Source organism: Manis pentadactyla, chromosome 5 (assembly GCF_030020395.1).
Source record: "Manis pentadactyla isolate mManPen7 chromosome 5, mManPen7.hap1, whole genome shotgun sequence".
Classification (NCBI taxonomy): Eukaryota; Metazoa; Chordata; class Mammalia; order Pholidota; family Manidae; genus Manis; species Manis pentadactyla.
In genome coordinates this window covers 89190738-89206648 of record NC_080023.1, presented here as the reverse complement: position 1 = coordinate 89206648, position 15911 = coordinate 89190738, and the positions used below count along the sequence as shown (strand labels likewise).

At 33.1% G+C, this 15911-nt stretch overlaps 1 protein-coding gene across 7 annotated transcripts in view; it reads left to right on the top strand.

The window, feature by feature from the left end:
• The window catches only part of TBCK (TBC1 domain containing kinase), a 223602-nt gene that overhangs the window by 149976 nt on the left and 57715 nt on the right, over positions 1-15911 (top strand). The gene's annotated exons all lie outside the window — the stretch shown is intronic.

The following is a 15911-nucleotide window of genomic DNA, read 5'->3' as shown; positions in this document are numbered from 1 at the left end:
ATTGTTTTGACATGTTCCTTTATGTAGCAAATTTCACTTTTTTCTATGCAATCATAGTATCTTATATATCAACTTGTTATATACTGAGAATTATAGATGCAAAGGAAGAATTATAAAAACAGAAAAAGAAAGTTGTTAATAAATTAAGAATGTGCTTTTATAATATTTGGTTGACAAAAGAAGTAGCATTTTTAAAAACTGCCATTCAGGTTTTTCAGCATTGTTATTCTTTCTAAACACATGGCTTTATAAATATGGTCAACGAAGTTTACAGCTGTAATAATTCATATATTTCGAACATTCCAATATTGCCATTATATCTTCATAATTTCCATGAAATTGAATTTCAATGAATATGAATACAGAAATTTTTAGATACTTAAATAAATTTAATACTATAGGTTCTAACTTGTAAAAAAGTACCATTTTAATGAAAAAAACATTTTTGAATTTTTTTTCATATATATTAAACAATATATTTTGCAGCTAGTTATTTTTGTAACTGTGTGTTTTTTCAAGAATTTGTGATTTTCACCCCTTTGTAGTTTCTGTGATTTTTCATGTTCCTAAATATATGAAGCCATTCACCTGTTCACATTTTCTCATTAATCAAATTGTATTTATAAAAGACACTTATAAACATGACTCTGTGATTGAATACAAAGCAGTTTTACTAATTAGACTCTCTGCCTCCAGAAATATAGATGATAAAGAGGAAAACAGCTACATGAATATATATGTGAAAATTATAATAAGATATTTCAAAGCATCCTTAGAGATAAGACTAGAATAACAACCTACACTAGTAAGTAAATATTTGCACTACAGTTTTCCAAAAGGAGACCAGCTCTCCCCAGGAGAAGTAAATTCTCAAACACTAGAAATACTCCAGCAGACAATATTAGAAACTAATGGATTTTGGTACAAGAAGTCACTTATCAGCTAAGGGTTGTTCTATAAGATCTGTAAAATAACAAAACTTTGAAATTCAACAATCTACATAAAAATTTATTTCATAGTTTTCATCTTTTCACATCTTAAAATGTACCCTCTTCATAGTAGAAAAACATTTGCTTTCATCTTCATACTAGAGAGATATCCTTTCACATATGAGTAGTTTTTAGGAAACTGTAATGGTATATAATGAAGAGGAAGGTGAGTAAGCATGGAGATTAATAAGATAATTAGGATAAGGCTGAGTTGAGAGCTTGAAAAGTTGAGTAAAAATAAAAGTATAAGAGAATTAATGATATCTAAATACTTGGTGTCTCCTTAAAAATATACTAGATTTTTTAATGTAGATATGTCACTTAATCCTGACAAAAAATACCAAGTATTTTTTAATTGATTATCTTTTTAGATCTAGTAGATTGTAGATTCTCTTGGATAGTTATATAACTGATTCAATCAACTATATGAATAAATTTTCTTTCTAGTTACTTTTATTCATCTCTTTTTTTTTTTTTTTTTTTTTGTCTTATTGCTTTGGACAAGACCTTTAGGATAAAGTAAAGTGGAAGTGATGAGAGTGGGTAGATTTGTTTGTACCGGAATTTAATGAAAATGCTTCTAATCTTACCATTAAGTTTGGTGTTTTTGATAAATACTCTATTTGGCTAATCAATTTCCCTTTTTCTATATTACTAAGAATGCTTATCATGAATGAGTGTTCAATTTTATGAAATTTTTTTCTATTGATAAGTATTGATCAGGATCATCTTTTTTCCTCCTTTAAACTGGTATTATTTCACATTAGTAATATTTCTGATATTGAATGATTCTTGCGTTCCTGAAATAAACCCTACTAAGTTACTACAAAAAAATAAGAAATAACTAATTATATTTGATTTGCTAGTATTTGCTAGTATTGAATTTTTGCATCTATGTTCACAAGTGAGATAAATCTACAGTTTTATTTTCCTGTCTGTCCTTGCTAGTCCTTAAGATTATATTTCTCTCTCCCTTTTTATACGGTCTAATCAGTTTGTATAAGAGAGACTATCTGGTTCTTGCTGACTGAGTAAAACTTGTCTATAAAACCCTCTGAGCCTGATGTCTTTTAATGAGGGAGATATTTGATTAACCATTCTTCCTGAGTCAATTTTTACATAAGTTTATGGGGTTTTTTAATTTTCCACTTAATTACCATGCTTATTTTATCAAAATCCTTTTTTAAAGTATCTATTTTGTCTAATTTTTATATTCATGTAATCTTTATACAAAATATTTTTTAAAATTTAACACTTTATCTGAATTTCCCTTTTCCATCCTACTGTTGTTTATTTGACATCTTCTTCATTCAGATTTAAATGTTACTATAATAAAAAGTAGATTCAAAAAAATCATGTATACTTAACTGTCCTATAAAAGCATACTTATTAATCACAGTTCAGATTTATATACTATGTATTCTATGTCAGATTCTGTAACAGATAAAAATTGATTTTGTTAATTGAAACATACTGCACTCTGTCACTAGTAAAATGGAACCTTGAGAACAGCTATGAGAAGAAAACTCTGGTTAACTTTAATTTGTACATAAATCTATCATATTTATTCCCTGAAGTAGATGGCTGTAATAGAAATAGCATGTGAGCTTTGCTGTTAGGTGGACTTGGTTTCAAATTTCAACCCTGCTCCTTTTTTTGGTTTTATAATCTTGAGTAATTCACATAACCTTTCTAGTTCCATGTTTTTAAAAATAAGCATAATTTTAGTAAGTCATACCTTACAGGGTTGTTTTAAGAATGATATGTATAAACACCTAATTCAGTGTCTGATCCATAATAAGCACTCAAAAATGATAACAATCATTACATGTTTAGTAATTAAAGGTTAAATGTTTCAACTTTGAAAACCATGTAAGACTTTGCTGACAGTCTTCTGTATGTAAATAATCTGTACAAAGGGAGAGATCTTCTAGTATGCTTCTTTATCCCTTCAGCTGTGTTAGCTTTATTACTAATCACATTACTATCACTTTACATTTAGAAGTCACTGCAAACATTAAGGGAAATAAGGGAGAGGCTGGCTCTCCCAAGTATCTTTCTGGCAGTTTTACCTCAGTAATTTCAGTTTAAGATTTCACTCTGACCTTTAGTTCTTAGTTTTAATACTATTTTGATTCTGCAACTATTAAAGAATTGCCAAAAAAGAATTATTTCATCTAGTGCCAATGTCTTTTCCCATCTACATTTCCTTAAATAGCTAAGACTCTACTTGACAATTTTGAACACCGTTTATTCACTGGAAAAAAAAATAGCCTGGAATTTTGTTAAATAAATTAAATTTTATTTTATTTATATAATGTTAACTGCCTGCATATACTATTTTCATAAAGTAATCAAAACATTCTTTGAATTTTCGTCAGTTTATAGATTTTCTTTAAGTATGGATTAAATATGAGTTTAGATAAAAATTTTAAAACATATTTTTGTACTTTTAAGTTAGAATAACTTCTAAAAGTCTAATATAAACGCCAGTCTATAAAGTTTCCCTTCAGTAACAGCACCACTGCTATTTTATAGTTTGAACAACTAAAAAATATAACCAGAGTACTTTATTGTTTTCAGGTACTCAGATATTTTATTTTTCTCTAAACAAATCTTTATCCTCATTTTAGATTTTAAGAAACTCAGATTACTTAATTCAAACTAACTTGTATATTCCCATTTTATCAGTAATGTAAATGTGTTTTGCCCTCTTATTCATGAAATGTATATGTTGATATATAATCATATTTTACTCTACAGTCATAGCTTTTCCAGCATTTTAATAATTTTCTTATATTTCCCTACCACATATGTTTACATAGTTTAGCTTAGTAGGTTTTTTTCTTTACCTCACTTTAAGATTACAGACTCTGCTGTGTTCATTTATAAAAAAAAAATACCCCTTTCTATTTACATATGAGTATAACTAATGGCCATTATTAGTGGAACTAATGCTCATTAACTTAGTATTTTGACCATAAGATTTGGGGAAAGGTGAGAAACTCTCAGAATTTTTTAAGTGAGAAGCCTAGCAGTACCTTATCACCACCATTGAATCATTGATGAATTCATTAAAAGAAAAAAAAACTTCTAACTCAATCTCAAAATTGCTTTAAAAAGCAGTAGGATTGCATGTGTAATTTTGAACTCCCAAGAAATTTATTGACATACTAAAGAAAAAATTTTGTCAGAGACATTAGATCTTTGAATCCAGTGAAACTTTTGTGAATATGGGTGGCTATGTATTTTCTAAGGGCCATTGTTATCATTAAATGCTGTTTTTCTCTTTGGTTACATAATACTTTTTTGTCAGATTTAGATTATTTTTGAGAATACATAGTGTCGTAAAAGTAAAAGCTACTACACTGTACTTTTACTATTGTCTTCCATTCTCACTTTGAGATTCAAAATATCATAGACTCATTTAGCAGTTTTTACACAATCTATCCATCTTCAATTCTTATTAAGTCTTGATATTACTACCACATGCATGTGATTAAAAGACATTCCTGTTCTGTGTGTAGAATACTTTTTGTACAGATGTTATCTTTCAGGTATTGTTATTCATCTGTGCTCAGAAATGAACCTTTTGAAGTGATCATGGAGCTTTTAATAAATACATGTACATATATACTAACTACATTTAGGCCATAAGTAAATTTTAGTAAATTTTAAGAAATGAAAATAAAACAGACTACATTTCTCAGATCATGATTCAGTCAAATTGGAAAGCAATAAAAATAAAAACAAAAATTACTAACCATTAAAAATTACAAATAAGCCAAAAAAATAAACACCTTCTTTCTTAACTCTTCACATAAGAATGACATTCCAAATGAAAATTGTAGAATATCTAGAAAATAATTTGAGAGCCCTACACATCAGAACTGTTGGGGACAGCAAACATAGGTATTTCTCTTTTCACTTTCATAGTACCCTACACTTATGAGATATTTATTGATTGTCCTTATCAACTCATTCTATTTTAACTATCCTTGAAACATAGATAGGGTTTATATAAGTAGAGGAGATCATCACTGTAGGCAATCTCAACACCACCCTCATGAAAGATTTATAGAAAATAAAAGTATTGCATATTAACTTTATTTGGTTTTACTCTTTCCAGTGCGTACTGTACTTTGGTGAAGATACCATTCACGGGGCTAGGTCGCATGTCCTCTGCTAATGACGGAATTTGCCACACTATGAAGTTCCACTGTTAATGTTCTGGTGTGTTAGATATGCAGGGGCTAAGATTTTATAACATACAACTTGTGACTTTATGAATATTAAGTACTTCTAAAAAGTTGAAAGAGTGAGAGAATAGGATTAAAGAAGGCGGCATGAGAGGTGAGACAGAGGCTTCCTCCTAAAACCACATATAATACAAAAATATAATTAATACAACTAACCCTGAAAGAGCAACAGGAAAGAGGACTGCACCAAACTGCATATACCTGGAGAAAAGAAGAAACTTCACAGAACAGGGTAACATACCAAAGCTGTGGCCCGGTGGGACCCAAGCCCTTCCCCCACCCCAGGTCACCAGTGGGAGGAAGAGATATGGAGCAGGGAGGGGGTGAAGGCCGGGGACTACTGAATACCTAACTCCAGAGATCTGCTCTGGAAGCACAAACCTACATTTCATGGTACTTTCATGGTAGTCTCCTGATTAGGGAGTTGGAAAGCTAAGACAGGAACATTACCTGGAGAGACTGAGATTCCAGACACTTGGGGAAAGCAGGGATCCATAACTGGCTGCTGTGGGACAAAAGAAAGGCGGGCAGTTTGAGAGACTTCTAACAGCAAGAGGGCTGCTAAAGGGGCAAGGATTGCATAGAGCTTACTGCTCAGGAGAAAGAACACATAGACAAAATTGTCCAGGTGCACTCTGCCCGGCAGGTTGGGAACTTTCATTATCTTCAGGTGCTCCAGCTCCCTTGCTGGCTACACAGCTCCAAGGACCCCCTCTGTGATATGCAGCCTACTGCGCCTTTCTACCAGCCAGGTTCACCTGGCTCACAAACCGGCAAATCCTACCCTTGTATTAGGCCAGCCAGTGAGAAGCCCCGTCTACAGCAACTACAAACCCAAAGCATAGAGACTTATACCTCTGTGCAGCCCACTGGTTCTGACAGTGGAGTCAGGCATAGCAACTGGGAAGCAAGAAACATCTCTTTCCCCCCTCCAGGTACCACTACTCCCCTGCGACCCCTGACATTGTTTCAGGGGCTAAGCAGCTCAAGAGAGTAGAGCTTTTGAGCACTAGAGGGTGCCATATACAAATATGAAATGCCAAAGGAACCTGGTTCAAAATAAAATTATGAATATAACACCTGAGAAAGATTCAAATGAAATCAACCTCATTAATCTTCCTGAAAGGGATTTCAAAATAAAAATCATTAACATGCGCATGGAGGTACAGAAAAATATTCAAGAACTCAGGAATGAATTCCGGTTGAATACACAGTATCAGAAATGAAACATACAATGGAAAGCTTTAAAAGCAGATTAGACAAGGTGGAGGAGACAATAAATGAAATAGAAACTAGAGAAGAGGAATGCACAGAAGCTGAGGCACAAAGAGAAAAAAGGATCTCTAAGAATGAAAGAATATTGAGTGAACTGTGTGACCAATCCAATGGAACAATATTCACATTATAAGGGTACCAGAAGAAGAAGAGAGAGAAAAAGGGATAGAAAGTGTCTTTGAGGAGGTAATTGCTGAAAACTTCCCCAGTCTGGGGAAGGAGATAGTCTCTACGCCATGGAGATCCACATATCTCCCAACACAAGGGACCCAAGGAAGACAACATCAAGACATATAGTAATAAAATTGGCAAAGATCAAGGATTAGGACAGACTATTAAAGCAGCCAAAGAGAGAAATAAGATCATATACAAAGGAAAGCCCACCGGCTATCATCACACTTCTCAGCAGAAACCTTACAGGCAAGAAGGGAGTGGCATGATGTATTTAATGCAGTGAAGCAGAAGGGCTTCAAACCAAGATTACTTTATCCACTAAGATTATCATTTAAATTTGAGGGAGGGATTAAACAATTTCCAGATGAGCAAAAGCTGAGACAATTTACCTCCCGTATTTTGGAGGGACTTCTATAGATGGAAGTGTTCCTAAGGTTTAATAGCTGTCACCAGAGGTAATAAAACTACAGTAAAGAAAGTAGAACAACTAATTACTAAGCAAATGCAAAATTAAATTAACGATCCCCAAAGTCAATCAAAGGATAGAGAACAAGTACGGAATATGATACCTAATATATAAAGAACAGAGGAGGAAGAAAAAGAAGGAGAAAAAAAGAACCTTTAGATCGTGTTTGTAATAGCATATTAAGTGAGTTAAGTTAGAGTCTTAGATAGTAAAGAAGTTAACCTTGAACCTTTGGTAACCACGAATCTAAAGCCTGCAATAATGGCAATAAGTACATACCACGAATCTAAAGCCTGCAATAATGGCAATAAGTACATACCTATCGATAATCACCCTAAATGTAAATGGATTAAATGCACCAATCAAAAGACATAGAGTCACTGAATGAATAAAAAAACAAAACCCATCTATATGCTGCCTACAAGAGACTCACTTTAAACCCAAAGACATACACAGACTAAAAGTGAAGGGATGGAAAAGATATTTCATGCAGCTAATAGGGAGAAAAAAGCAGGAGTTGCAATAATTGTATCAGACAAAATAGACTTCAAAACAAAGAAAGTCACAAGAGACAAAGAAGGACATTACATAATGGTAAAGGGGTCAATTCAACAAGAAGATATAACCGTTATAAATATTTATGTGCCCAACACAGGAGCACCAACATATGTGAAACAAATACTAACAGAATTAAAAGGGGAAATAGAATGCAACACATTCATTCTAGGAGATTTCAGCACTGCACTCACTCTGAAGGACAGATCAACCAGACAGATTGAATCTACAGATTCAATGCAATTCCTATCAAAATACCAACAGCATTCTTCAACGACCTAGAGAAAATCGTTGTAAAATTCATATGGAACCACAAAAGGCCCTTAATAGCCAAAACAATCCTGAGAAGGAAGATAAAGTGGGGCGGGGGTAGGATTATAGTCCCCAACTTCAAGCTCTACTACAAAGCCACAGTAATCAAGACAATTTGGTACTGCCACAAAAACAGACCCATAGACCAATGGAACAGACTAGAGAAGCCCTGATATAAACCCAACCATATATGGTCAATTAATATATGATAAAGGAGCTATGGACCTATAATGGGGAAATGACAGCCTCTTCAACAGCTGGTGTTGACAAAACTGGACAGCTACATGCAAGAGAATGAAACTGGATTACTGTTTAACCCTTTACACAAAAGTAAACCTGAAATGGATCAGAGACCTGAATTTAAGTCATGAAACCATAAAACTCTTAGAAGACAACATAGGCAAAAATGTCCTGAATATAAGCATGAGCAACTTCTTCCTGAATGCATCTCCTCGAGCAAAGGAAACAAAAGCAAAAATGAACTCATGGGACTACATCAAACTAAAAAGTTTCTGTACAGCAAAGGACACCATTAACAGAACAAACAGGCATCCTACAGTATGGGAGAATATATTTGTAAATGACATATCCAACATGGGGTTAACATCCAAAATATATAAAGAACTAACACCCCTCAACACCCAAAAATCAAATGACCCGATTAACAAATGGGCAGAGGATATGAAGAGTGTTCTCCAAAGAAGAAATGCAGATGGCCAACAGACACATGAGAAGATGTTCCACATCACTAATCATCAGGGAAATGCAAATTAAAACCACAATGAGATGTCACCTCACACCAGTAAGGATGGTCAGCATCGAAAAGACTAAGAACAACGAATGCTAGCAAGGATGTGGAGAAAGGGGAACCTTTCTACACTGCTGGTGGGAATGTAAGCTAGTTCAACCATTGTGGAAAGCAGTATGGAGTTTCCTCAAAAAACTAAACATAGAAATACCATTTGACCTGGGAATCCCGCTCCTTGGAATTTACCCAAAGAATACAAGTTCTCAGACTCAAAAAGACATATGCACCCCTATTTTTATCGCAGCACTTTTTACAATAGCCAAGATATGGAAGCAACCTAAGTGTCGTTCAGTAGATGAATGGATAAAGAAGATGTGGTACATATACTCAATGGAATACTATTCAGCCGTAAGACAGAACAAATCCTACCATTTGCAACAACATGGGTGGAGGTGGAGGACATTTTGCTCAGTGAAATAAGCCAGGCGGAGAAAGACAAGTGCCAAATGATTTCCCTCATTTGTGGAGTATAACAATGAAGCAAAACTGAAGGAACAGAACAACATCAGTCTCAGAGACTCAAAGAAAGAACTAGTGGTTACAAAAGAGGAGCAGTGTGGGAGTGTGGGTGGGGAGGGAGAGAGAAGGGGATTGAGGGGTATTATGTTTAGTACACATGGTGTGGGGAATCACAGGGAAAATAGTGTAACATAGAGAAGGCAAATAGTGAATCTGTGGCATCTTATATGCTGATGGACAGTGACTGCAATGGGGTATGGGTGGGGACTTGATAATGTGGGTAAATGTAATAACCATATTGTTTTTTCATGTGAAACCATCTTACGCGTGTATATCAATAATACCTTAATAAAAAATTAAAAATAAATAAATAATTCTTCCCTGATAGTTTGATGGGTTCATTAAAGAAATAGTCATTCTTATCTTTGGATCGCCCTGGGGCCTAATTCAGTGCCTGAGAAATAGAGTATTCTCAGTATGTGTATATTTAGTTGAAATAATTGCTTCAAATAAGGTTATAGTAGTTAACTGTGAGTTAAACAAAGCATTCAGGTGCATAGTCACAGCTTATTCATCATGCATACTTACCTACTTTTCCTTCATAGTATCAATTATTTTTATAATTACTTATATATTTTATGCTTATCCCTTGTTCTCCACTGTATCCCCAATACCTATCATAGTGCCTGGCATATCAATAAATGATAGCTAGTAATCAATAAATATTTTTTGAATGAATTAACAAAAAATTAATTCCATTTAATGTTTTATTCCATTTCCTATAAGACAGTGTATCTTTAAAATGGTCTCCTAAATCATCTTTAATGTTTGTTGAAATTCAATGCATATTCAGGGCTCCAAAAACATCCCATATCTACTAAATCAATCTTTGAGGTTGGCTCCGGAAATCCATTTAATGTCCTTGGGTGACTCTTAAGATATGTGCATACAGTTTTCTCATGACTTTGCAGCTAAACAGAAATGTTTATTCAGAGAGGAGAAAACCTAAATGACAAGACATTCATACTTACGTTTAAAGTGTTATTTGTATGGATTTGTGTGGATTTTTTTATACTACTATACTTGTTTTATAATTATTCATGTCTAGCCTTTTTGGGTAAATTAACTTTCCTTTCATGAACCAAAACCATCACCTGTTTCACTGCTATATAGCCACCTCAGGCTGTTCACTCTCTGAGCCTTTTCTCTAGTCTTCACTGCCAAGGGCCAGCCCTCTTATACAGCTTTGTTTCCCTGGCTCCTCTAACCGCCTTTTTCTGCTTTGTGAAAGCAGTTCCTGCCCAGAGGTACTGACCTACAACACTGGAAGATCAAAGGCTATTCATGTGGAAATAAGTTAGAGTGAGAAATCTACCCAGGAGTCAAAAAGCTTATGTGCCCTGCTAACACTTTATGATGTTCTCTTCTTGAAATCAATTTAAAAAAAAACAAAACATATTGAATCAACTTAGAATGTATGTAGCGATCCAAGTAATAATTACAGGGTATTTATATATGAATATAAACACAATTGTCATATAACATGGAAAGCATCAAGAATTGAAAGTGACAAACTGTTCTCCCACATGAAAACTTAAAAGTATGAACAATTTTGCTTCAAGAGAAGAGAAAGAAATGTTGATGTGGATTAAGACAAAGCCAAGAGAAAAGTAATAATGAAGAAAAAAAAAACTTTGTTGGTTTTACTCTTGCTTTTTTCCTCCTCATTTTATGAGAATTTTGACTTTTATTCATTCAGCAACCTTTTATTGAGCACCTTCTACTTGCCAAGACATGATAACTGGATTTGTTAAAGGCTCTCTACAGTTAGAGTTTTTCACAGTCCTCATTTGAGAGTGGTGTGGACCGCATTTTTCAAATACCTTACTAGTTGAGAGTACATGAGGAAGGGTGATTGGGCACATATCTTCAGTTCAGATGAAGGGAAAGGAGAGCAGCAGCACCCCAACCTTGCACCCATTACAACCATACTGTTCTTTTGCCAGTCTCAAATGTTATTTAAAACAGAGCCCCTCAAGTCAAGTTAGCAAGATGTTATCACTCTATATAAACTTCCTTTCCCACAGTATGTCAGTTCCAAATTTGGGGTGTAATTTAATTCAACACACCAGAAAACTATTTTGGCAGATGGAAATAATGTATCAGGAAGGGATAAAAACATGTATTTGATTTTTTGGAAGGATAAGCTGAACCAAAATCTCCAAACCTTTGTGGAATGAAACAGGATAAGTATAACAGAATAGCTCAAGGGTAATTCTTTATTTCCTGATCAAGAAAGTGTCAATTAGTGATGCATGTTTATCATTGCCTTTTCTCAGTGACCCTTCATATTTTTCTCATTTAAAAAATCTAATTGTTTCACTGCAGTTTTCTAAAGCTTGAAACACATGTTACATATCTTGTCACTATATTTTTAAACATTTCCTATTATCCTTTATTTGTAAAGTTATCCTGGGAAATCAGAATTCATAGTTGCATATTAAAGATGTTTTCTTCCTCTGAGTTATAAAAATCCCTGGTCTTCTCATTCTAAATCATCAAATTAGTAAATGCCACTTTTCTGAATATAGTGATTTCAGGATGCACAAATCTTTCTGAATAGAACAGTATCCTATAAACACAGCAATTGAAACAAGGGCAGAAAATGTTTCCAGGGTCAGGTGAGAATCAAATAATGACTGAGTACCAAAAGATTTCTAGGTTATGTTGTATTGGGAAAAAAATTTTGGAGGGAGTAGGAGGGCTCTGAAAGGTAAAAAATTATGTTTAAAGTTTTGGGTAGGAGGGTGGTGGGGATGGAGTGCTTGATTGGAACACAAAAGAAAATAAATATGAATTACTGTTATCTTTGGTAAAAATAATTATTGTCATAAGATAGGGTAAAGTGTCCTACTGAGGACTGGCGCAAGCTAGCTGCTGAGCTGCTGTGAGACAATGGAGCACTTCCCTACAGACAGCAAGGCAATGTTTTGACACAACATTAGCATATCCACCATGCAATTGCTAGAAAAATGTGCTGCTGACAGTTTTTATTCCTTTGCAGCCTGCTTTAATTCAGTATTGGTTGGAGACAGTTCCTGTAGCAATGTTTTTCCACCAGAAGGTCTATAGAATCTGTTTCCCTCATGAAAAGTGATGGGCACAGGTAGCACAATTTCAACTTGCTAATGATTATCTGGAGTCTTGTACTGAGATCTTCCTTATGCAGCTTCAAAGTTCAGGGGTGTCATTTCATGTATCATCGACATTCCATGGTATTTAAAGAGAAATGGATTCTGGCACAATTCTACAGAAAGGCTAGCAACAGCAGACACAGTTGTTATATTCAAGATTCAGTGACTTTAATGATTTTTACAGTCCCAGTGTATAAATGCCTTGTTTATTCCAGCCCTTCTCCCAGGATATTCTATATAATATATAAAATATATAACAAGCTGTGTTATATGAGAAATAAATTTACTACTAAAAATTTTGTTAATCTGATTTGCATAGGTGCTAAAAGAATTTAACAAAGAAAGGTGCGTAATGAAAAAAGAAAAGGCAACTTTTATATGCAGCATCCTTACCTCTGCTAGAAAATCATTGCTAAAGGTTATTTCTTTCTTTGTTCCCCCAAAGGTAAACTGAGCAACTAAAAATCCTTGCTAAACTGGAATTATTCCAAAATAAATCTATTGGAATGATAGATTATTATTCAAAATCCAACAGAAATTCAGTAAAACAAACACTTAGCAAAGAGTAGACAAATAGGCTCCTAACAGACTTGATTTAACAGAATTTTTAAGTTTTATACTTACCAAATAGATACTTGAGTTTTCTTAAGATTAGTAAGATGTTTATTTTTTAAATACACAAATGATTTATTTGTTACTGTTGATTCTAAGTATCACCTTATGGTAAACTAGAATCTAAATATGTACTATAATCACTTCTGAATACTTTTTCAGTCATATCTGTTTCCATTTATTTCTTTTCTAATATGAAGAATTTATTAAAATTATGATTATATCATATGTTTGGCACTGTGTTTCTACATGAATTGTAGAATTGGCTTGTCTTTTTCCTCCCTCCCCTGAAAAATACCATTTTGACATTTATATTGTGTTTGAATGATATTTATAAATAAGTAGGGAAAACTGACATTTGATACTGGGTTTTATTTTTCCCATAAACAATATATGTCTATTTATTTATTCTTGTCTTCTTTTTAAGTTCTACTGTAGCATTTTAAAGTTTTCCTGAATATTCTTGTTAAGGTAATTCCTATTTTAACCTTTCTGTTGTTATTATTGGGATGTTTTATACCATTATATTTTCTAGCTGAATATAATTTTATAGCTAGATTGTTGATTTTACAGTTTGGTATAGTGATTGAGATACAGACTCTGATTTTTTAATGTCATCTCTGCCACATCAGCTATGTGTCCCGTCTCCTTGTTGTCCCTAAAATAGAATATGGGATTATTGGAATGACTAAATGAGTTAACACATTTAGAGCTCTGCCAACACACAATAAACACTGTTTTCACTGTCATCATCATCATTATCATCATTTATCTGCCATTATTATTATTAATGTTCTCTCATTGTTTGTAAGTTTTTCAGTTGATTCAGTTTTCCAGTTATGTATCATCTGCAAATTATGATGATTTTCCTTTTCCAATTTTATATGTCTTATATCTGTTATTTAATTGTGTCACCCGATTGTTCAAAATAATGTTAAATAACAGTGGTAATGATGGGCATCTCTATCATACACTTAGGCTTAATGAAAGTGTTTCTAATGTTTTGTTGTCTTTTGAATTGAGAGAGAAATTTTATCATGTTATGAAAGTATCATGCAATCTGATGGCTCAGGAGTTTTATCAACTATCTTTCAACATGTTGTCCTGATACTCCATAGGAAGTGAAGCTAAGCCATAACTATTGACTCCTGATCTTTGTCTTTTTATTAATGTTTCAGCTTTTGGAGCCAGCTCCAAATCTAGGCTCTGTTATGTAGGAAGCATTATTCCTATCAGAAACTGGCAAATTTTTATTTTAAACCAGAGTTATTTAAAGTCCTTCCTCACTGTTGGGTGGAAATATTGCAAGAATTCATAGAATGGGCAACCCTGAATTTGAGAGGAATTTAGAAAAAAAAAAATGACTAGACTTGAAGAGCAGTGAAACCTTACTGAAAATTTACCGGCCAAAGTTTACAAGTACCAAGAAATTCTTTGTATCTTGGTTGATTAGAAAGAAGATAATTATTTCTAATAGTATAATAATAAATAATTTTAAATTACCTTTCCTGAGAGGCTAGTACCAACTGTGGCTTTCTATATCCCCTTGGCAGTCATTGCTTAATTCTTGATTATATATGGTATTCTTACCACTGATAGCATTACTGTCATTTCAATTGAGGTAGCCACATGTGTTTTAACCAAAAAATTTGTCATCTGATTTTACAATAGAATTGCAAATTATATAAAATTAATTTAAATATATTTACAAATTATATAAAACTGTCTTATTTTTTTTTATTAAAAAAAACTTTTGAACACATTCAAATATCTGGCAAATGTGGCTCAAAATGCCAAAGAGTAAAAAAATATTTTAATAGGGTATGTAATTGTTGAAATATATCTGTACATTGTAGTTACTATAGTATTTTAAAAATTGACCTCACCAGAAGAAATATTGTATGTAATGCCTTTATTGAAAATTTTTCCTTTTCTTAGATTACTTTTTTATTGTACATTAAGTTATATTAAGCCAAAAGAAGGATATGAAGTCCTATTTAAATTTAACCTTAAAATAGAATATATATAGAATAAATATTGCAGTAATTTATATATTGCAGTATAACTAGTAATTTTAGTTGGCTGTAATTGCTGTTACATTTAACAGACTTTTGTATATAAAATAATTTATTAGATTTTCTCATAAAAATTCCTATTTCTTTAGGCCCAATTTATGTCTCAGAATCTAGAACTATAGATTTTAAACGAATTGAAAAACTAGTTTACCTGTGAGATGTTTTTATTTTTCAATGAGAAAATATGAGAAAAAGAAGTGGATAGTAACCAATTTAGCATTATGGAAAGGATCCATTCAGATTATGAATTCATGTTCTGTAATATGTATTATGTATTATACACATAAAGTAGAAAGATGGTAGAATAGGAAGACAAGACCAAAACTTCCTCCCAAAAATACATAAAAGGAAAATACACCTACTGCAACTAGACCTGAAAACGAAGACTTCAGGAAGGACCCTCTACACCTGAGGAAGAAGAGAGGACCACACAGAAAAGGATCAGAAATCACAGCAAAGACATCTAATACAGGAAGAAATATAGAATCCCTGACAAAATAAGCAGGGAGAGGAGTTTGATCCAATCAAAACTATAAGACAGAAACCCAGAAAAGGGCTAAATGAAACAGAGTTCACCAGTCTTAATAAAGATTTCAAAATAAAAGTCATAAGCATGCTCATGGATTTACAGAAAAGTATTCAAGATCTCAGGGAGGACTTCAACAAAGAGATAGAATATCTGAAAAAGAGCCACTCAAGCTGAAGAATAAACTATCTGAAATGAAACATACAA